We start from the raw sequence: 22947 nt of genomic DNA on the forward strand, positions 1-22947 counted from the left end.
GCAGATGAGAAAGGCGTGGTCTTGTTGCTCTCTCTGCACTTTTCTCTGAGCTTCCAGCTCTGGGGAAATCACCCTCCACGGGGACGGGGGGGGACGTTACAGCTGGAATCTCTGCGACTCCGTCCTGAGTGACCTCCTGTCCCAGCACAGGCAGAGGACGGGCTGGCCTCCCTGGGCGGCTCTCCAGGCTTTCGTTAGTTGGCCCCACGCTGACCCCTCCCGTAGACCACGGCCTCCGCTCCAGGCTGCTGTAATGATTGAATTAGAGGGTCTGCAGCAGCTGTGAGAAGAGTCTGGGCAGAGCAGATGCTCTGTAATATCCCTCCTCCTCCCGGCCCTCCCCCTCGTCCCCTACCTCCCCCCCGTACAACTGTTGTCATCCTCCTGATCACAGAGTGCTTCTGCAAACAGTTCACGTGTCGTTCTCTACGCTTTGTTGGGAGAAAGACATCAGCTCTTAACAGCTCTCGGGAGGCCGGCCTGTTTATGTCAAGGCCGATCGGGAGGCCCCGGTCCATTCTCAGCCAGAGACCAGAGTGAGAGGCAGGCGTGTTAACATTCATCAGGGCCTCCCGAGGGCCACGGTCTGTGCTCCGGGCTTCACTTACACCAAATCGATTTTGTAGGTCAGAACGGTCACATGTGAGTGAGCACCATGTACGGCTCCCCTAATGTCATCTGCCTCACTCTCTACACCGCTCCCGTCTCCTCTCATCCAGCAGATACTGACCGAGCAGCTGCCACGTGCCAGGCCGGTGCTGGCCCCTGAGATGGGGGTGGGGGTGACCGGATGGACACAACTCCTGATCTCACAGGGCTCAGGATCCAGACACCCACCTCCAGGTGATCATAGGCCAGAGGTCAGCAAACTGCGGCTCGCAAACCACATGCGGCTCTTTGGCCCCTTGAGTGTTTAGCAAAGGCCAGCTTAGGAGTACCCCAATTAAGTTAATAACAATGTACCTACCTATAGAGTTTACTTTCAATGTACCTACCTATAGAGTTTGGCTCTCAAAAGAAATTTCAACCGTTGTCCTGTTGATATGTGGCTCTGTTGACTAATGAGTTTGCCGACCACTGTCCTAGGCTATCAGTACACGTTCTGGTTTCTCCTTCATAGGATCCCCTGGGTCAAAAAGCACAGCCGACACCAGAGGGCTGGAGACCACGGGGCGGACGTTTCATAAACCCTGATGACTCGGAGGGAACGTGTAATAGACAAGGGGCTGGGGAGGGAGGGGGGAGAGGAAAGAGGGGGAACCGTGTGGAGGTGCTGACGCCCCACCGAGTGCTGAGGGGGAAAGTTCTTGTGTCTACGCCCAATGGAATGGGAATGGGGGGTTCCATTTACTAAGGCACAACGTTGGCCAACAGGAGGATTTCAAATTTTTTAAAATGTACTTATTGCATCTCAGGATGGTGAAAGAACGCTGAGCTGCCGTGAAGGAACTGAGCTTGTCATTTTTCAGGGCAGGAGAGCCAATATCTATTTCCAGGAGATGACAAGCCTGGACCTGGCTGCGCGCACCATCCGGAATGTTGGTCATGACCCCAGCGAGCCCCGAAACAGCAGAGGCTACAAGGGAGGGAACTTCACTTTTCATTTATCACTGTGTTTTGCTGTGTGGTTTTTTAATAGCCGTTTATTTATAGGTTTGTTTTATAATTGGGGCGGGGGCGGGGGGGAGGGGAAAAGAGGAATTCATGCATTATGTGAATTCAGAGTGTCCAAAATGCATGAAAGGGGGGAGTAGAAGAAACGTGAGAGGTGACTATCCTGGTATCAGCCCTAATTCACAGAGGAGGAAACTGTGACCCAGGGAGATGGCCTCGTCCCACAGTCAGGGGGCCATAAAGGGCCATGCCGGGCTGTAAGCCCAGGGCTTCAGACGCCAGGCTCACCCCCGAGTCGTCCCCAGTCACACAATGGGCAGTGCCTCTGAGCCTGGTGCCCCTGGAGGTACTGGCACATGGGACTGAGCAGGACAGGCAGGTCTCTGCTGCCTCGGAGCCCACACTCAGCTGGGGAGGGAGAGATATGACAGCAAGGAAACGTGTCCTCAAGGTCCTTTCAGATGATGGTGAGTGGTACTCAGAAGAGACAGCAAGGTGACACGTTAGGAAGGACCCACGAGAATGTGGCTCCTGTGGTCAGGGCGGTCAGGAGGGCTCCCGAGGAGGTAGCATTTGGGAGAGCCCGGGAAGGCGAAAAGGGGCAGCCATCCAAAGAGCCAAGGGACAGCAAGCATCCCAGGAGGGCACCCAGCCCTGGGCCGGGATGACCCTGCACATTCGCGGCACAGAAGGAAGGTCAGTGAGTCCAGGAGAAGGATGGGGCGGGGTGGACAGGCTCCCGCTCAACCCTGGGGTCTGCCCATTTGGAAGCATCTCTGAGTCCTCAAGCATCTTGTCAGCACAGGGGGAGCTCCACCCTGGGCGGGAAGGGCTTGCTTTGTGGGTGGCGAGGAAGGTGGGGACTTGGGAGGTGACCCTGGGTCCCTGTTGGAAATCAAGGGCTGGCTAAGCGGGGTGGCCTGAGCCAGGGCTGGTTCTTCCCTCATCGGGCCTCTGCCTTCTGGCTGGAGCAGCACAGAATGAGGAGTAAGAAGTGTGACTGTCACAGGGAAGGCCTGATTCCAAATTTCCTGACCCAGGGACCATCCTGTGACAGGCTCTCCCAGTGCCGAAGGAGGTGACGCGGACAAGGGGTCTCCCTCCCTTTCACTCTCCTTCTAGTTCTGCCCGTGTGGCTTCTCTGTTTGGTTTTTATACTTTCCAGCTAAGCTGCAAAGGCAGGACATATGCATAACGATGACACTTGGATTTGTTTGACTTTATCCCTGCAATTTCTCAAGGGTTTTTGCAATTCAAGAGCACCGTTGGATGATCAGACATGCTTTGGGGAAGTGATCTAACTACAACCTACTGGAATGGAAGGCGTTTTTAAGTCAGCTATTCACTCGCACGTATATGTGCACGCACATACATGCGAGTATCATGTTGTGTTTCTAAATGTGAATTAACCATGTGTTTTATTCTCCGGATTATGATGCTTTAACATCTTGGAGCCCTGCTGCCCCTGGAGGGACTTCCCCTCCCAGAGTTAGCCCATTTCAAGAGGCGTGCACACCTCACCCCGGAGTTGCTTTTCAAATACTAACCCACCAATCCAGAGCCCACGCCCCCAGCTCCCACGCTCTGGGCCACACTGCACCTGTTGTAGTCAGCCCTGAGTGGGTACCAGACAAGCAGGGACAGCCCCTCTGCCCAGAGCCACTGAAATCATTCAAACCAGTCAATCCCCTGCCTCGTCCCCCTGCCCCACCCATTCCCCCTGCAGAAACCACAATAAAGGCCCTCTGTCCCCTGACCGACCCTGGCACTTCTTCAGGTGGCCCTGCGGCCTGCGGGTCTGTGAGTACAATGAGCTTCCTCCAGGCAGCTATTTCTGCGTCTCCGTGTCTTACTGTAACTGACTATCACAAACCTCAGTTACTGCAACTGCCTAACACAAACCTCAGCTTGGTTAAAACACAAAGTCTCGCCCTGACTGGTTTGGCTCAACTGACGCTCTGTGGACTGAAAGGTCCCAGGTTCGATTCCAGTCAAGGGTATGTACCTTGGTTGTAGGCACATCCCCAGGAGGGGGTGGGCAGAAGGCAGCTGATGGATATTTCTCTCTCATCGATGTTTCTGTCTCTCTCTCTCTCCCTTTCTCTCTATAAAAAAAAAATCAATAAAATGTACTTTTAAAAAAACAAAAACAAAGTCTCTACGTGTCCCCTTTTATGGGTATGTCCCTAATAAGGACACACATATTCACCAGTCCCCTTGTGTGTGTGTTAGACAACATGTCACTTTGCATCACAAAACACCCAATGATGTCAGAGGCACCGTGCTCGGTCCCGGTATCCAGGAGACCTCCGCTCGCTGCTCAGTCACTGCCCCCGCTGTGGGAACAGGGGCTGCATCAGGAGCCTCCAGCTGAAGGGACTGAATTACATAGAGAAGGACCCATATTGTCCCACAGCTAATGACACAGTTAACCCGTGGTTAATTTCCTGCTTCTTCGGTGTTCTGGGAACGGGTGATGTTTATCCGGTGGGGACAATCCGTTATTAATGTGCCAGGGTGTTTGCTGTTCTGGGCCGAGGGCTTTAATAGAAACCAGCCGATGGGCCAGGGCCCTGCTGAAGCTGCAGAATGTGAATGAGGTCCTTTCTTTACCCTCTCTCCTCCACTCTCATTTGCATGACTAAGCTTTTTTGCCTCTTTGAAGAATGTGTTTGTTTGTTTCTTGCTTGTTGCTGTGTCTCCTGTGGAGGAAACAAATTACTTGCTCACTAGGCAGGGACCTCAATCTGGCAGGAGCCCAGGCTGGCTGGCCCCTCTGGCACAGGGAGCCAGACTGCCAGGCTCGCGCTGGCGGGGACAATTCCGGAAGAGTATGCGTGGCCCAGGAATGTGGGGTGAACATCACCTTGGCCCCCGCAGGCTCCTTAAGAGGGAGCGTTAGTCCCAGCAAAGGAGGGCGAGGTGGGAGAGAAAAACAGAGATCCTCTGTCGTCAGAACATTCTGCTCAAATGAACACATAGCTCAAAGCTGTGCTTGATTTGGGTTCACTGGGGAGAGACAAGACGTTGCTCCTGATTTCCGAGTCTATCAGAGCTAGCCGCTGGTTTTTAAAACAAATGTAATTTTCTCTCTACTGAAATGAAATGCATAGATAACAAAGCCTACCTACCTATGTAGTTTTTAACCAACATGATAGCCCAACTGTCCGGGAGATGAAAAGAATCCTATGTAATAAAAGAGTAATATGCAAATTGACCATCACTCCCACATACAAGATGGCTGCCCCCATTTGGTCAAAGATCCTGCCCCCATGTGGACACAAGATGGCCACCACAAGATGGGTGATCAAGCAAGCAGGGGAGGTCAGTTGGGAGGCACCAGGCCTGCAAGGGAGGGCAGTTGAGAGGGACCAGGCCTGCAAGGGAGGGCAGTTGGAGGTGATCAACCCTGCAGGGGAGGGCAGTTAGGGGCAAACAGGCTGGCAGGGAAGCAGTTAGGCATCAATCAATCTGGCAGGGGAGTGGCTAGGGGGTGATCAGGCTGGCAGGCAGGAGTGGTTAGGAGCAATCAGGAAGGCAGGCAGGCGAGCAGTTGGGAGCCAGCAGCCCTGGATTGTGAGAAGCCTGAAGGATCAGGCCTAAACCGACAGTTGGACATCCCTTGAGGAGTCCCCAAATTGGAGAGGGTGCAGGCTGAGCTGAGGGACACCCTACCCCCGTGCACAAATTTCATGCACCGAGCCTCTAGTCTATAATAAAACATGTGTCAACACGTAAATGCTCTGGTGTGACTTACCTAGAAGATGTAATAAAGTCATCGGAGGCTTGAGTTGGATGTGGAATCCCAGTGGATGAAGCTGTGCTGTTTGGGGCAACTCAACTGCCACCAGAGGCTTTGCTGTGAGTAATGAGACTTTCAAACTGGTGCACAGCCCTCCATGAAGTCCTAGATAGAACAGAAGAAGCACCATCTTCTGAGTGTACATCCTGGTTTTACTCTTGAGAAACTTGGGATATTTTAAAACAGAAAAATAATATATATTTTTGTGGCAGTATACAGTAGAATTTGATTCTAAACTCAGAATGGGGCATTCAAAATGAGTGCCAGTGCCCGAAGAACGAATAAGAATGGGGGCTGCCGAAGGCAATCCGGAATTAGTCCTTAAGGCAGGTGTCGGGGTCCCAGACGAGGAAATGAATCCAGAGAGAGGAAGAAATTCACCCAAGAGCTCACAGCTAGAAGGGGGCAGTGGTGCAGTGGTGGTGCTTAAGTGGATGCTAGTGGTTGCAATGGAGGCCTAAAACCCCTCCTGTGTGATTTCCTGTTTGTCACACGTCTTGGCAGACACTGCAGCAGCGCAGCCAACTTTGCATGCCCAGCACAAGACGGACCTGAAAGATGAGACAGAGGGCCAAAAACCAGGACTACAGGCTTTATTAGAGGAGAAGGACCCTGCCGGGCTGCCCCGCAACGGGGAGTAACCCCCATGCCGAGGGGAACAAGCCTTTTGAGGGGAAGAATGGGAAGGGATGGGGCTTAGAACACTCAGCACACGCTGATTGGTGGTTTCATATAAGACATGTGATTAGGGACTTAGGGACTTAGGAATCGAGGGCTTAGGGTATTTGGCAGGTGCTGATTGGTGGTTCAATATACAGTCCATATAAGGTGCCTGGTTAGGTGCTCAGGAATGTGTAGGCCGCAGGTGCAGGTTACGTCATACTCCGTCCATCAGTTGGGAAAAGGGAGGCTCTATCAGGACCGAGTCCATCTCTGACTTCATCCTAACGCTGAAGAAGACTGCCTTGACAGCCCACCTATTAGTGCTGTTGGGAGGGGTGGGGATGCTGTGACCCTGCCTGCATCCCCGTTCCTGACCCCCTGCACCGCTACATTGAGTGGTGTTCTTCCCCAGAGCACTGCCCTAGACCAAAGGCGGCAGCTTTACCCAGGAGATTTTACCTCCAGGCACCTCCTCGGGCAGCCCAGAGTCCCCCACGGCGGGACATGGAGATGGATGCCAGCCTCCTTGCCTTAACTTGGAACCAACTCTGGGGTATAATTTGTGCTCCAACACTCTCCATGGGGTCAGGGTGGCGTTCCTCTCCTCCCAGCTTAGCTTTCTTCCCCTGCTTTGTTCTGTGGACAGTTGAAAACAGCGGAACTCATGCCAGTAGATTTAAGCAGGAAAAGGATTTATACCTAGCTGAGAACTTGGCCCAAGAATCATCCCACAAAGCGATTCACAGGAAGATACCTCTGACTACAGACACTGTAGCTCCCAACCCTCAAAGCGCTGGCCTGTAGATCCTCCCATGATGGGCTATCCCCAGAATTGACTTCATAATTGCTTGATTTCTTAAAGTGACAACATTCCAATTCAAAATGTATGTGTATGGGCACAGGTAATGAGTGCAGCCCCAGGCGCCTGCCCCAGTCCTACCTGGGTAACCAGAGGCATTCAGTAAGAGACAGCCATGTATCAGGTGTAACATTTCTGTTCGGCCAACCAAAGTACAAATGCTCACGAAACTCTTTAGGCAGGTGGTCACGGAAGAGCTATTTTCCCCTTTAAGCCCCTGGCATTCCCACACCAGAAGGTTGCAATAAATCATCCTCTAGTTATCTCTCTCCTCCCGGTGACAGACAGAGCCGTAACCACTTCCCCCAGAGCCTCTGTCTTTTTAGCCTCTTTCCCTTAAAGCAATGAGGAGTTGGATGAATTGGTGTCGGTGGAGCTCCGATGAGCACCTATTCTCCGATCAGCATGAAGTCAACCTTGGGGTTCATGTAGTTGTGTCTGAAAGAACTGTACATGCTAAACAACAGATGCAGACACATGGGAGACCATGGAGTCCACCCAAGTTTACACATCTGAGAGTGGGAAAGGACTGCCCTAGGTTCTACATGAAACTTTCCAGCCCTTCTTTCTTTCCTTCCTTGACAAGAATTTATGGAGCATCTGCCATATGCCAAGCAATGCCCGAGAAGCTGGGCATATGCTGCTGAGAAAAGTGGGCCTGGTCCCTGACATCATGGACTGTTCATGGAGGGTAACGATAAAGGAGGGCAGCTATTAATCAAATAGTCCCTGAAACCAATGCAGCCTGTGGACTCAGACCGGCATGCCCTTTCAAAGCCACTACCATCCTGCTAGTCGCCTGCTCTGACTCCTCTGGCTTCTTCCCACACTCAGAGGCACTCATTTAATCCTCCCAACAACCCCATGAGGTAAGGGAGATTACTGCCCCATTTTCCAGAAGAGGAAACCGAGACACAAGGAAGTGAGGCACCTGGCCTAAGCACCCCCAGCTGGTGTCTGGTGGGGCCAGCAAGTTCCCCCCTTTCACGATGAGAACGGCCTGCAGGGGAGAGCGTTCCTGTGGCATTAACCTCAGTGCCTGGCAAAGGAATGACAGTGACATTTGTCCAGCACCGACCCTACACCAGCCCACTTCCAAGAGCTTCACAGGGACTAATCCATCCAATCGTCACATAAGCCCTGTGATGTCCCATGTGACAGAGAAGGAAACTGAGGCACAAAGAGTTTAATTTTCCCAAGGCTGTGGGCTGGGAAGAGACCGAGCCGGGATTCAAGTCCAGGCCATCAGACTCCAGAGCCCCTGCTCATACCTGCTCTTTACACACGTGCACATGTGTGCTAGGGAGTCAGAAGCCACAATATTTAGAAGAAGCGTGCTACCCGCCGTGGAACAGTAGGAGTCGTATCTGCGAGGAGGTTTTCCATGGATGTGAGTGCCTGAGCCACAGCTGCTTGGTCCACGGTCAGAAGAAAGGCTAGGGGAGCGTGGAATCCTGATTCCCGTGATCCCAGCGCACCACCTGCTTTCATCTGCCAGCGCTGGGCCTTGCAGCTGCAGTGTGTTCCATAAACCGACTACAAGAAAATCCAGGTTCCAACTCTTAGGCGCTCTGTGACCAACAGCAAAACACACCACCATTCTGGGCCTCAGTTTCCAAATCTGTGAAGCTGGGCTAATAGCACCCCCCTCTCCAAGGGCTACTGTGAGGCTTGAGATGACACCTGGGAGTGCTTAGAGCCATGCCTGGCACACAGTTGGTGCTCAGTAAATGCTGGCTCATATCATGATTGCCCCATGCATAAGCAGTCTGCTCCCTGACTCCCCAGTGCCATACAGTCCCCGTGACCCTCCGTGATCAAGAGCCACCCCTGGCATCGTTGCTTCAAAGCACCGTTACTCCAGGCACCCAGATAAGCGGCCACGCGTCAGCCAGAGACTCTCGGGCCTTTGTCTCCCTGTGCCAGGCTGATAGGATCTAACATTGCAAGATTTTATTCTTTTCTTTGCCCATTCCTTTTTTGTACAGATCGACAAAAAAGGTGACAGCTGCACCTGGATCTTGTGTTTTAATAACTGTAATAATGCACAGGAAATCGGGTGGCTTGGGGACTCAGCCAGAGAGTGAGTTGTCACCATGTAGACAGACCAGGTGGAAGGAGAAGATTCAAGGACAAGAAAGAGAAGGACCTTTGGGGATGGGAATAGAATAACTCGAGAGCCTTCGACGGTCCAAGTTAGATTAAATGTCAGAAGTGCTTCTTCCTTGTCCTATAATAAGAACGGGCACCTGCGAGCAGTGAGTTGAAAATGAAGGTTTCGTCCATTGCTTTCACAGGAGGAATAGGCCCATCTCCTCACTAGGCCCTGCAAGGCCCTGACACCCATCCCCGCCCACCTCTCCTACCTCCACTCTGCACTCGCCCCTCACGCAGCAACCACACTGGGTCTGCTGGTCCCTGAGTCACACCCACGTGACTGTGCCCACCTCCCAGCCTTTGCACTTGCTGTTCCCTCCACCCTGATCTTCACACTTTGGCTCTTCCTCCAGGACCAGGTCTTAGCCCTAACAGGGGAGCAGAGGGCTTTCTTCCAGGATGCTGTGTGTAAGGGTGCTCACCCTGTAGCTCCCACCCTCTGCTAGTCCACCACCCTGTTGTTTTCTTCGTAGCTTGGACACTATTTAAAGTATTCCAGGTGTGTCTTCAATGTGAGCACTGTGAGAACAAGGATCTCATCTTTTTTGTTTATCTCTCTCCCAAACACCTAGAATGTGCTGGCAGAATGCAGGTGCTCAATAAACCCTTTTAGGAAAATGAATGCATGAATGGATGAATGAATGAATGAATGACTTGGTTACTATCTAAAGAGGTTTGCAACTCTTTCCTTACCAAGTGAATTGGGCACAAACCACAGTATGTGTGTCAGTGATCATCTAGTGATGCCTTGTACATGAATCATATCTTTTATTCTTTTTCTTTCTTTTTAATCTTTATTGTTGAGAGTATTACAGATGTCCCCCATTTTCCCTCGATTGCCCTCCTTCACTCAGTTCCCAACCTGCCCAGGCCTTCACCACCGATAGGTAATGCATATATGCTTATAAGATTTTTGGTTAATCTTTTATTCTTGTTTCCCTTTACATGCCTGCCAGCCTGGCTAAGCTCAGAGCTCCTTGAGGGAAAGGGATGTGTGTTGTGCTTCTCTGCATCTTCCACAATGACTTGAACTTGGTTAATTCTACAAAGGTACCTCAGGATTGGATTGCATTGGAGCTAGGCACACAGGGCAGACTTGGTGAACAATGAGCAAATGGTGTTGCTTCATCATCTAGAGACGTGGTCGGCAAACTGTGGCTCAAGAGCCACATGCGGCTCTTTGGCCCCTTGAGTGTGGCTCTTCCACAAAATACTACAACCTGGGTGAGTCTATTTTGAAGAAGTAGCGTTAGAAGAAGTTTAAGTTTAAAAATTTTGGCTCTCAAAAGAAATTTCAATTGTTGTGCTGTTGTATTTGCCTCTGTTGACTAATGAGTTTGCCAACCACTGATCTAGAGTTGTCAGTCAAGCCGAGTCATCATCTAGAAAGTTTGATCACTTTCAAGGTACTTCAAATGCCACATTCTTTTATCAGTGCAGCTCTTATGCCTCTAGACCTTGGTATAGACCATTCCCTTTGCCCCTTCAGTTCCACTTCTCCTGGTGGACTCCTACTCTTCCCTCTGACTCTAGCTTCTTCTGTGAAGCCTTCTCTGATTTCTCCTTCATTACTCCACTTCCATCCTTGGCCCCAAGGTTGATCCCTCCATCTCTGTTAGAGCTTTACTGCTTTAATACTATTTTTATTCTCATTCTGCCTCTACTATTTTACTACTAAGTACACTGTGAATCCTTTAAAATTAATTTTGATTATCATTTGTTTAAGATTCCTTAGTGCTTAACTCAGTCTTAGTTTAGTAGTAAGTCTCCCACAAAAATTGTTATTTGAACAAATTATCAAAGTAACTATAAGATGAGACAGAACTAAACCGAGATACAAATAACATGTTTAATCCCCATTTTCCCTTGTGAGAATGGTGCTTCAATGAGGCAGAGATTCTGTTGTCTTTCCTGATTTAGCCCCATGGCCTTGTGTAGAACCTCATACTCAGAAGCTCAAAAACATGTGTCAGATACAAGACTATAATGAGCCATTGAGGAACTAAGAACTGGCTCTGATGGGCCCCAAAACCTCAGGAAGGAGGTGAGTCTAGACTTGTACTATAAAAAATGATGGATTCCTGTTCATTCAATAAATACTAGCTGAGGACCTACTGTGTGCCAAAGTCTATCATTGGCACTGAGCTATGACAGTGAACAAGACAAAATTCTACCCTCTCAGACCTGACCTTTTAATCGGAAGAAAGACAATAACCAATAAAAATTGAAATGCAATATAATGTTAAGAAGTGAAAAGTGTTATGGAGGAAGTATACCAGAATAAGAAGATGGGGATGTTAGTTTAGACTAGAGGCCGAGTGCACAAAATCTGTGCAAGAGTAGGCCTTCCTTCCTCCAGCTTCCAGCACTGGCTTCCCTCTGGCACCTGACCCCGGTTTCCTTCTGACACCCAGGACCTGGGCTTCCCTCACAGCCCTGGCTTCATCGGGAAGGTTGTCCGGTCTAATTAGCATATTACACTTTTATATATATAGATGAGTGGTCTGAGATGATCTCAAAAGGGAGAAGATAGTAGAAGAGACCTGAGGGAATTGGGGGGAGGGTAGGCCTGGAGGAGAGGAGCTGCGTGGTTACGTGGAATGAAGGAGGCTGAGAGGTGTGCGAGGAGCAGAGAGGTGCCCACACATACATATGGGAACTTACTAATGCATTAGTCATACACCCATGCACTCAAATTTCACTTCAGGTGATTTTCAGTATTTGAGTGTTTGACAATAATTATTACTGTTCTGGTATAGTGAAGCCATTCAGAAAAAGTGCTTTAGACAGGCACTCTTCTCTGTATTGGAAATATGTTCTACATTGACTAAGGTGCACAGGTTATAGAAAGGAGATCTCACCTCCCCACCCAACTTCCCGCTCTATTGGCACGGCCTAATTTGTCAGGATGCTAACTGTAGCAGCAGAGCACTGACATGCCCAAGCCCCTTTCTGTGTCTGCCGAATGCCTTTGGTGACGATTTCTGCCCCTGAATGGGAGCAGGGCTATGAAAATGAGCACGAAACCCAAACATTAAAGGATAGTCCTTTCCACTCCAAGTGGCCCAACCAGAAGACCTGGAAACCAGGAAACCTTCCCTGTCGCCTGCTGTCCAGATGGAAGGAACGCAGCTTACAAAGGGATCCACAGCTTCTCATCCCTAGGACCGGCGTCTTTTCTCCTTCTGAGCTTATTCCTGTCAAGCCCCAGCGAGTTTGGTTTTGTTTGAGGTTTAACAGGATTTCAGACTTGGGGGTGGTCTCTTTGGATTTTCTCCTTTTTTCCTTTTGATGCTTAAAAATACCCCACGACACCAAAGAAACAACCTTGGCTGAGGAGATCGGAATTACACAGGATGTAATTCCCTTTCGCATACACGTCAAACGGTGGTGGGAGGTCATTTCTGAAGTGGTGATTTTCCTTGTCCCGAAGTTCAAAAGTTGAGGATTTAGGTTAAATAAAAGTGGCTAAGAATAAAGTGTGACCTCAGGACCCCACAAAAGCATAACAGTTGTGGACCTGAGAGAGATAGTGGTCAGTCACCTATTGCACCACCGGGCCACAAGGTAGACCCAGGAGAAAATGGGTTAAGTCTCCTTAGGTTTGTCACTTCTGTGTGTGTGTGTGTGTGTGTGTGTGTGTGTGTGTGTGCGTGCACATGTATAGTGACTCACAACGTGTATAGTATGAGATATTTGGGATTCTTCATTCCGTAAACAAAGAAACTGGCCCTCCTGCTGCTCTTGTGCTCTTACTGATCTTGGGGCTCTTGGGACTTGTGTGACTCTGGATTGTGGGGTTCCCCTTGTGTTTGTCCACATGGCCCCAGGCCATGCACACCACACACTCAGTGCACTAAAGGGCTGCGACAGCCCTGATACCGAACTGGACCTGGCTCCAACCTGGAAAGGCAACCCTGGACACTAGCCCTGCCTCTAGCTTCCCTGAAACCCAGCTACACTTCTTCTATGACCGGACTCAGAGAAACGGGACTTTGGAAACCCACGGGCGGTGATTCCACAAAAATAAAACTTTCTACCCTATCTCATCCTGCTTGGTGGGGGCCTCCAGAAATGCTTATCCCAGGGATACCCCAAGAACCCCATTTCCACTAGCAATGGAGACAGACCACCCATGCTTTTCTCTGATAACAAGAGGACAGAGGCACATGAATTCTGTAAAACTGCCCAAGAGTTTCTCTAAGTGGTTGTACCATTTCATGCTCCTGCCACTGACATTCACGTGTTCTGTGGGCTCCTCGACCTGGTTTTGTCAGCTCTAGACTCTGGTTGCTGGCCTGCTGCCTTCACATATGGAGGGTTTAGCACTCAGTGGGAAGAACAGTTTTTCTTCGGTGAGGGCAGGAGAGAGGAAACAGGGATGTTTCCCAGACAGCAGTGGGCATAATGACTGCCCTCCAGTGTCCGTGACCCATCATCACTTCTCAGGAATGTCCTGTTCCCCTCTGCCTCCCACGGGACTGTAGGTGTCCCACCCCACCCAGCTCAGCTGGAGCAGTCTCTGAGAAACTGCTAAAGCTTTCGAGAACCTGTTTTCTTCTTCTGAACACAAGTGACCTCCAACACCAGAGGGTCTCCGGCCTGGGGCTGACCAACCCAAAAACCAGGGCATACATGAAAGGCATTCGACCCCTTCAGATCGCTGACTCCCCTTTTGACTGAGGGGACCAACATATTTTGTAACTGGTTAAGCCAATCTGAGTATGAGTTTCCGAATCCACTGTTTATTTACAGTGTGTGTTGGAGAGCTGTGGGCCAATTCTTATTTTATCTCAAATTTTCCACAAGGGTGTTCCAAGTTCAAACCGTGTTTTGGGGGGTGCCAAACACCTACCGTCACCAAGGAGGCTATAAAAGGGAAAATGTTCCACTTGAAAGGGAAGTGGTTTGTAAGATGCTCCAGTGACTCCAGATTTTCGAGATAGAGTGGTTTCCTCCAGCTGTTGGGTTGGCTGCGTTCTGAGGCCTGTTAGCGGAGTTGACAAGGAAGCCTCTGCCTGGGGCTGAGCTCAGGTCCGCCCACATGACTAGGACAAGGTCAAGGTGTGGGAAGTAATAATTACGCTTTTGCTTGGTGCTTGTGTGAAATGACATGGGTGAGACCAGGACAGACGAGGACAGAATCAGTAATAGAACCACCTCTCTCAAGTCACCATTTTCCTGAGTTTTCTCTCTTCCGTGACATTTCTGCAACCCACCTCCCCGGAATCACAGTGTGACAGGGAAGGTGGACGTTGTCCATTGTTTCAGACCAGTAACCGGGACTCAGAGAACTCCTTGTTGACCTTGGAGATGTTTTAAGATTTAACTTTTTTTTAACCATCTCCCTATTTTCTAAACATTTTTCCAGCCTTTCCACTGAATGTAATCCAGATGGATGGGTGTTGTTTTGGGGGGCTTTGGGGTTTTTTTGGTTTTCTTGTTTTTTTTAAAAAGAAAATGGGCCGAGACCAGTTTGGCTCAGTGGATAGAGCGTCGGCCTGCAGACTGAAAGTCCGGGTTCGATTCCAGTCAAGGGCATGTACCTTGGGTTGCGAGCACATATCCCCAATAGGGGGTGTGCAGGAGGCAGCTGATTGATGATTCTCTCTCATTGATATTTCTAACTCTCTATCCCTCTCTCTTCCTCTCTGTGAAAAATCAATAAAAATATACTTAAAAGAAAGAAAGAAAATGGGATTCTGGCGGAAATGTTGGTCTGTCTGATCCATCTCCCCTCCCCCAACCCCCACCCCCACACTGCAGCCCCCACCCGTGCACTCCGTCTGCACTCAGCACCAGACTCACTCCGAAGGAAGGAGAGAGGCTGCATTCAATATAAATGCAAAACGCTCCAGACACGCAGGATTGTCTGTGCTTTGCATGAATAAAGACAGCAGCTTGCAAGTGGGCAGGACTTGGCAGAGAGGCCCCTTGGCCGACCCGCCCGCGGAGGCACCAGCACGCTCCCCGAAGTGCCTGTGAAATCTGCCTTTGGTCGCTAATTTCACACTCCGGGGACCGAGCTGTGAACAGCTCAGAGCACGTGACTCTCATTTTCATAGCAGCTTCCTTAACCTTCAGACACCCTCTTAAGGCATTTTCTCCGCCTTTGCAAAAAATTAAAATGCTCACTTCCTTTAAGGTTAAACCTCAGGTTTGTTTTCGCTTAATCATCTCTTTACCGCCTTGACTTTGCAAACAACGGAGATTTTATTTTGTCTAGACCTTTCGTGAAGCTTTCTCCCTCCTCAGTTACATTAAAAAAAAAAAAAAAAAAAAAGTCAATTCTGCATTCATTATTCCCTCTCCTGCCATTTTCTAAATAATGTAGGTACTTTGGATGCTTGTGTGATGAGCAAGGCATGCTTTTGAAATGCCCTGTTAAGATATGCTTTTCATCTCCCTTCTGATCAGAAAGTGGGTTTTCTCTGGATTCCGCAGACCTGAGAAATGAGTGCAAGTCACAGGGAGGGTCCTTTGGGACACAGGACGTGAGCATCTTGAGCTGGCTGCATGAATTTTAGAGGCTGGATGTAGAAAACCCAAAAGTGTTTGCATTAGGGATTAGGGTTTGATTGTTTTTAATCATTCCTGGTATCAAATAATTCAGATGGGCATTTCCATCAATGAATGACTCAGGCATAATACCTATTCAGATCATAAAATATTCTTAAAATTTGGCTCAGTTATTTCAGAAAAAAATAATCATGGGTTTGTTTCTGATATAAATCACATGGTTGGAGTTAGAGGGTTTTTTTTAAAAAGCCATAGTTTCCACTGTGATCCTTTTCAAAACAGAATATGTTGAGCAGGCAGGAAAGTAGAGGCATGCAGGTGAAATTTTAATTCCTGGTCAACCAACCCAACCTGTGTTTATTAGAAAATTGGTATTTTGTTCATTGTGGACTTCCCTGGCTTTGATTCTGATTTTTAAAGTATCGCATCAGAAGTCTATGTATCTTGATTACTGACTGAGTTTGGGAGCATCCCAACTCTATTGTGCCCAAGGCAAGTGCCCTCCTGCCGCCCCCCACCCCCTCAGATCCTGCCCTGATTTCACTACAAGCCCAGAGAAGTGGTGAGCCTCATCACAGAGGGCGAAGTTGGGTCTTTCCTGTAGGAAAGGAGGATTTAAGGTCTGAAGCTGGCCCCATACGCTCAGCTTTCCTGTGCCTTCCTAAACACCGGGAATTAAATCTCCAAATTAGAGGTTGTTGGGATGTCACTGGCTTCCAACCTCCTGCCTGTCTTGCCCTCTCTTTCCTTCGTCTCTCTCTTCATGTTCTCTTGACCTGAGATGGGCCAGCATCCCCCCTCCGGCACCGTCCCACCTTAGGACAGCTGAGCGCCAGGGTGTCCCTTGGGTGGGGTTCTCTCCGATGACACCGCACAACACCAGGATGCCAGCATCATTGCCATGCACACCCCGGGGTCCTCGGGAGGCCTGGGGGCCTGGAGAGGGAGGGGAGGATTTCCAGGCAAGAATTTTGGATTCAGCTGTAACCCCAGGCAGCCTTTCCCGCCCCTGCTCTGAGCCCAGTGTAAAAGCCAGCTTTGTAATTCTCCGTGCTCTTTTTTCCTATTTAAAATTTTATTGTTTGATTACAGCTTGCATAGAAATGTGGAACACTTCACAAAGTCGCATGCCATCCCTCCGAAGGGGCCATGCTAACCTTCTCGGCACGGTTCCAATGTCAGCGTGTGTGCTGCCCGAGCACGCGCTCTCCGTGTTCCGAAGTGTCTGTTTTAGGACACACACTGCTGACCAGAAATCCTGTATAGTCAGTCTTCAAAATGCCAACAATTAGATGTCTGGGAATATCTGGAAATACCTACTTGGGTCAGTGATCCCCGCCTCCACCCCCTCCCCCGCCCCCATGGTGGGCAGATGACTGAAGCCCTATACCTCTTTGGGGCTGGTTATTATAGTGGCAGCATGTTCTTTTAAACAATCACCCAGAAGACATCACCCTTCTTTTCATTATAACCGGCACCCCAGGGGCCCTGCGTGCTCTGGCACAGCCCTCGGGTGCAGGAGACGATGAGAGGGAGGGCGGTTGTCAGGAGCGTTCCTGGGCCGTGGCCCACCCACAACCCTCTGTCCCTGGAGGTTGCCAGAGACCGTTTCTCGTCACCAGCCAGGCGAGGCAGGAGGCGCTCAGTCTCACCCCCTTGCAATAGAGCTGCAGACCATAAAACCACTCAGCTGCAGTCTAGAACTGGCTTCTCGGCATCAGGGTGTCCCATCGTTTCTTGCAGCCATCCAGCCTTTTTCATGAGGTGTCACCCTGAATCTTTAAGGTACAGCTCTCTTTTGGGCACGAAGCCTCTTGGAGAGAAGAACAGAAACCCAACTCACACAGGAATAAGGAAAAGATAGAAGACAATTATTGACCCACATAACTTCAGGGCAGCCTAAGGTAGTAATTCTCAATGGCAGTAACTTTGCCTCCCCACCGCCTCAGGACACCTGTCAACGTTGGCAGCTATTTTTTTTTTTTTTTTTATTTATTTATTTATTTTTTACATATTTTCTTGATTTTTTTTTTATTGCCCCCCTCCCTCCCTCCCACACATCCCCTCCCTCCCCATAGTTTTATGTCCATTGGTTGTACTTATATGCATTTATACAAGTCCTTCGGTTGATCTATTATCTCCCCCTGATATCCCTACCCTCCCCACTGTAATTTGACAGTCTGCCTGTTGCTTTACTTTCTCTATATCTGTCTCTTGGTTCATCAGTTTATAAAGATCTTTATCATCCACCGATGTGTGAGGTCATGTGGTGTTTCTCTTTCGTTGATTGGCTTATTTCACTCAGCATGATGTTCTCCAATTCCATCCAGGTTGCTGCAAATGATGAGAATTCCTTCTTCTTTATGGCAGCATAGTATTCCATTGTGTAGATGTACCATAGTTTTTGGATCCAATCATCTGCTGACGGGCACCTAGGCTGTTTCCAAATTCTGGCTATTGTAGATTGTGCTGCTATGAACATAGGGGTGCATATATCCTTTCTGATTGGTGTTTCTAGTTTCTTGGGATATATTCCTAGAAGTGGGATTACTGGGTCAAATGGGAGTTCCATTTTCAGTTTTTTGAGGAAACTCCACACTGTTCTCCACAGTGGTTGCACCAGTCTGCATTCCCACCAGCAGTGCACGAGGGTTCCTTTTTCTCCGCAACCTCGCCAACACTTGTCGTTTGTTGATTTGTTGATGTTGGCCATTCTGACAGGTGTGAGATGGTACCGCATTGTTGTTTTGATTTGCACCTCTCGGATAATTAGTGACTTTGAGCATGCTTTCATGTGCCTTTTGGCCTTCCTTCTGTCTTCTTTTGAAAATATTCTGTTTAGGTCCATTGCCCATTTTTTAATTGGATCATTCATCTTCCTTTTATTTAGTTGTATAAGCTGTCTGTAAATGTTGGAGATTAAACCTTTATCAGTGGTAATATTTGCAAATATGATCTCCCACACCGTGGGCTTTCTTGTTGTTTTATTGATGGTTTCTTTTGCTGTAAAAAAGCTTTTTATTTTGAAGTAGTCCCATTTGTTTATTTTCTCTTTAGCTTCCATTGCCCTAGGGGCAGTATCAGTGAAGAAGTTATTTTGGCATGCGTCTGAGATTTTGCTACCTGTGGATGCTTCTAGTATTTTTATGGTTTCCCGTCTGATGTTTAAGTCCTGTATCCATTTTGAGTTTATCCTTGTGAATGGTGTAAGTTGGTGATCTAGTTTCATTCTTTTGCATGTGTCTGTCCAATTTTCCCAACACCATTTATTGAAGAGACTGTCTTGACTCCATTGTATATTCGTGCCTCCTTTGTCAAATATTAATTGAGCATAGTGATTTGGGTTGATATCTGGGTTCTCAATTCTATTCCATTGATCTATTTGTCTGTTCTTGTGCCAGTACCAGGCTGTTTTGAGAACAGTGGCTTTGTAGTATAGTTTGAAGTCTGGTATTGAGATCCCTCCTACTTTACTCTTCTTTCTCAGGATTGCTGTGGCTATTCGGGGTCTTTTATTGTTCCAAATGAACTTTTAGAGAGTTCTTTCTAGGTCAGTGAAATATGTCGTTGGTATTTTAATGGGGAGTGCATTGAACCTATAGATTGCTTTAGGAAGTATGGACATTTTGATGATGTTGATTCTACCAATCCATGAACATGGTATGTTCTTCCATCTCCTTACATCTTCCTCTATCTCTTTTTTCAGTGTCGTGTAGTTTTCCGCAAATAGGTCCTTTATTTCTTTAGTTAAATTTATTCCTAGGTATCTTAATTTTTTTGGTGCGATGGTGAATGGAATTGCTTTTTTAGCCTCTGTTTCTGTAGTTTCACTGTTGGTGTATAGAAATGCCATGGATTTCTTGGCATTAATTTTATATCCTGCTACGTTGCCAAATTCATTTATTAAGTCAATTAGTTTTTTAATGGAGTCTTTTGGGTTTTTTATGTACAATATCATGTCATCTGCAAATAAGGATAACTTTACTTCTTCTTTTCCAATTTGGATGCCTTTTATTTCCTCCTCTTGTCTAATTGCAATGGCTAGTACTTCCAGAACTATGTCAAACAGGAGTGGCGAGAGTGGGCATCCCTGTCTTGTTCCTGTTCTTAGAGGGAATGGTTTTAGTTTTTGCCCATTGAGTATAATGTTGGCTGTGGGTTTATCATATATAGCTTTTATTATGTTGAGGTATGATCCTTGTACTCCCACCTTTTTAAGAGTTTTTAACAGGAAAGGGTGTTGGATTTTGTCAAATGCTTTTTCTGCGTCAATTGATATGACTATATGATTTTTATCTTTCAATTTGTTTATGTGATGTATCACGTTTATTGATTTGCGGATATTGTACCATCCTTGCATTCCTGGAATAAATCCTACTTGGTCATGGTGTATGATCTTTGTGATGTTCTTCTGGAGTCGATTTGCTAGAATTTTGTTGAGGATTTTGGCATCTATGTTCATGAGGGATATTGGCCTATAATTCTCTTTCATTGAGTTGTCTTTATCTGGTTTTGGTATTAAGGTGATGTTGGCTTCATAGAAGGAGTTCGGAAGTGTTCCTTCCTCTTGGATTTTTTGGAATAGTCTGAGGAGGATAGGTTTTAGTTCTTCCTTGAATGTTTGGTAAAACTCTCCTGTGAAGCCATCTGGCCCTGGGCTTTTGTTTGCTGGAAGCTTTTTGATGACGGTTTCAATTTCTTCCCACGTCACTGGTCTATTGAGATTTTTAGATTCTTCCTGATTGAGTTTTGGCAGTTTGTATTTTTCTAGGAATATGTCCATTTCCTCCAGGTTGTTTAGTTTGTTGGAATAGAGTTGTTCGTAGTATTTTGTAACAATCTGTTGTATTTCGGTGGGGTCTGTTGTTATTTCACCTCTTTCATTTCTGATTTTGTTTATTTGGGTCCTCTCTCTTTGTTTCTTGGTTAGCCTGGCTAGAGGTCCATCAATCTTGTTTATCCTTTCGAAGAACCAGCTCTTGGTTTTGTTGATCTTATGTATTGTTTCTTTGGTCTCTATGTCATTTATCTATGCTCTGATTTTTGTTATTTCCTTCCTTCTGCTTACACTGGGCTTTTCTTGTTGCTCTTTTTCTAACTCTTTGAGTTGTAGAGTTAGTTCATCTGTTACCATTTTTTCTAGTTTTTTGCAATAGGCTTGTAAGGATATGAACTTCCCTCTCAAAACTGCTTTTGCTGTGTCCCATAGATTTTGGATTGTTGTGTTTTCATTGTCATTTGTTGCCAGGATGTTTTTAATTTCTTCCTTGATTTCTCTGGTAACCCAGTCCTTGTTTAATAGCATGTTGTTTAGTCTCCATGTATTTGATTTCTTTGGATTATTTTTATTGTAATTAATTTCCAGTTTTATGCCACTATGGTCTGAGAAGATGCTTGATATGATTTCTATCTTCTTGAATTTGAAGAGACTTTGCCTATGTCCCAAAATGTGGTCTATCTTTGAGAATGTCCCATGTGCACTTGAGAAGAATGTATATTCTGTGGCTTTGGGGTGGAATGTTCTAAAGATGTCAATTAATTCCATCTTGTCTAGTGAGTCGTTTAGGATTGATATTTCTTTGCTGATTTTTTGTTTAGATGATTTGTCGAAGGGTGACAGTGGGGTATTAAAATCTCCTACTATGATTGTATTGCTATTAATCTCTCCCTTAATGTCCTCCAGCAGTTTTTTTATGTATTTGGGTGCTCCTGTATTGGGTGCATATATATTTACCAGGGTTATTTCTTCTTGTTGGATTGTACCCTTTAGTATTATGAAGTGGCCTTCATTATCTCTTGTTATGTCCTTCACTCTGAGATCTAATTTGTCAGATATAAGTATTGCTACCCCAGCTTTTCTTTCCTTTCCATTTGCCTGGAAAACTTTTTTCCATCCCTTCACCCTCAGTCTGTGTGCATCTTTTTTTCTGAGGTGGGTTTCTTGTAGGCAACAGATGTAAGGGTCTTGTTTTCTTATCCAATCTGACACCCTATGTCTTTTGATTGGAGCATTTAATCCATTTACATTTAAGGTTATCATTGATAGGTACTCATTTGATGGCATTTTTATTCTATACCCATGTTCCTTCTTCAATTCCTATTTCTTTATTTTTACAGTAGACCCTTTAGCATTTCTTGCATTGCTGGTTTGGTGGAGATAAATTCCTTCAGTCTTTTTTTGTCTGTGAAGCTCCTGATTTCCCCTTCAATTTTGATTGATAGTCTTGCTGGGTACAGTATTCTTGGATTCAAACCCTTCCTTTGCATGACTTTGTATATTTCATCCCATTCCCTTCTGGCCTGATATGTTTCTGTTGAGAAATCAGTTGCTAGTCTGATGGGGGTTCCTTTGTAAGTAACTTTCTGTCTCTCTCTGGCTGCTTTTAAGATTCTTACTTTGTCGTTGTTGTTTGCCACTTTAATTATAATGTGCCTTGGCGTCTGTCTTCTGGGATTCATTTTGCTTGGGACTCTGCGAGCATCTTGGATTTGTGTGGGTTTTTTCTTCTCTATCTCAGGAAAGTTTTCTGTCATTATTTCTTGAAATACTTTTTCCACGTCTACCTCAGTTTCCTTTCCTTCTGGAACCCCTATTATTCGAATATTATTTTGTTTTGTAATGTCCCAAAGCTCCCGTAGGCTCTCCTCCTGCTTTTTAATCTTTTTTTCTAGAAGCTGCTCTAATTGGGTATTTTTTTCCATCTTGTCTTCTAGCTCACTGATGCGGTCTTCCGCTTCATCTAGTCTACTCTTGATGCTTTCTATTGAGTTCTTCAAGGTAGCGATGTCATTTTTCATTTCTTCTTGGTTCTTCCTCAATTCCTGATGGTTCTTCCTCATTTCTTCTTGGTTATTGTCAAATTTCTCTTCCATTCTTTTTAGCCAACCAATAATCATTATTCTGAACTCTTGCTCTGGTAGGCTGCTTGCCTCTGGCTCGTTTACTTCCTTTTCTGGTGATGCCTGCTTTTCTTTCATTTGTGGGGTGTTTCTTTGTCTTCCCATGGTATCTGTTTTCAGGATGTCTGGTTATGTGGTGTTCTTTCTCTTGCGTTAATTTATAGGTGCAAAATACAACACTACCAGGTACAACACGAGAGGCACTTAACAGGAATGTATTTACAATATTAATAACCTCTAATAAAGGTAACCCCTAGCGATAGGCAAATTAGGGTATAGGAGAGAAGGAAGGAAGGAAGGTAAAAATAAAATAAAGAAAAATTATTAAAAAAAAAAAAAAGTCAAAGAAGAAATAAAGTAATGACAAAATGAAGTTAGAAAACAGGGAGAAAAAGAAGAGAGAGTAAGAGAGAGAGAGAGAGAGAGAGAGAGA

The sequence above is a fragment of the Pipistrellus hanaki genome (genome assembly GCF_964339955.1).
Source record: "Pipistrellus hanaki genome assembly, chromosome: 6".
Lineage (NCBI taxonomy): Eukaryota > Metazoa > Chordata > Mammalia > Chiroptera > Vespertilionidae > Pipistrellus > Pipistrellus hanaki.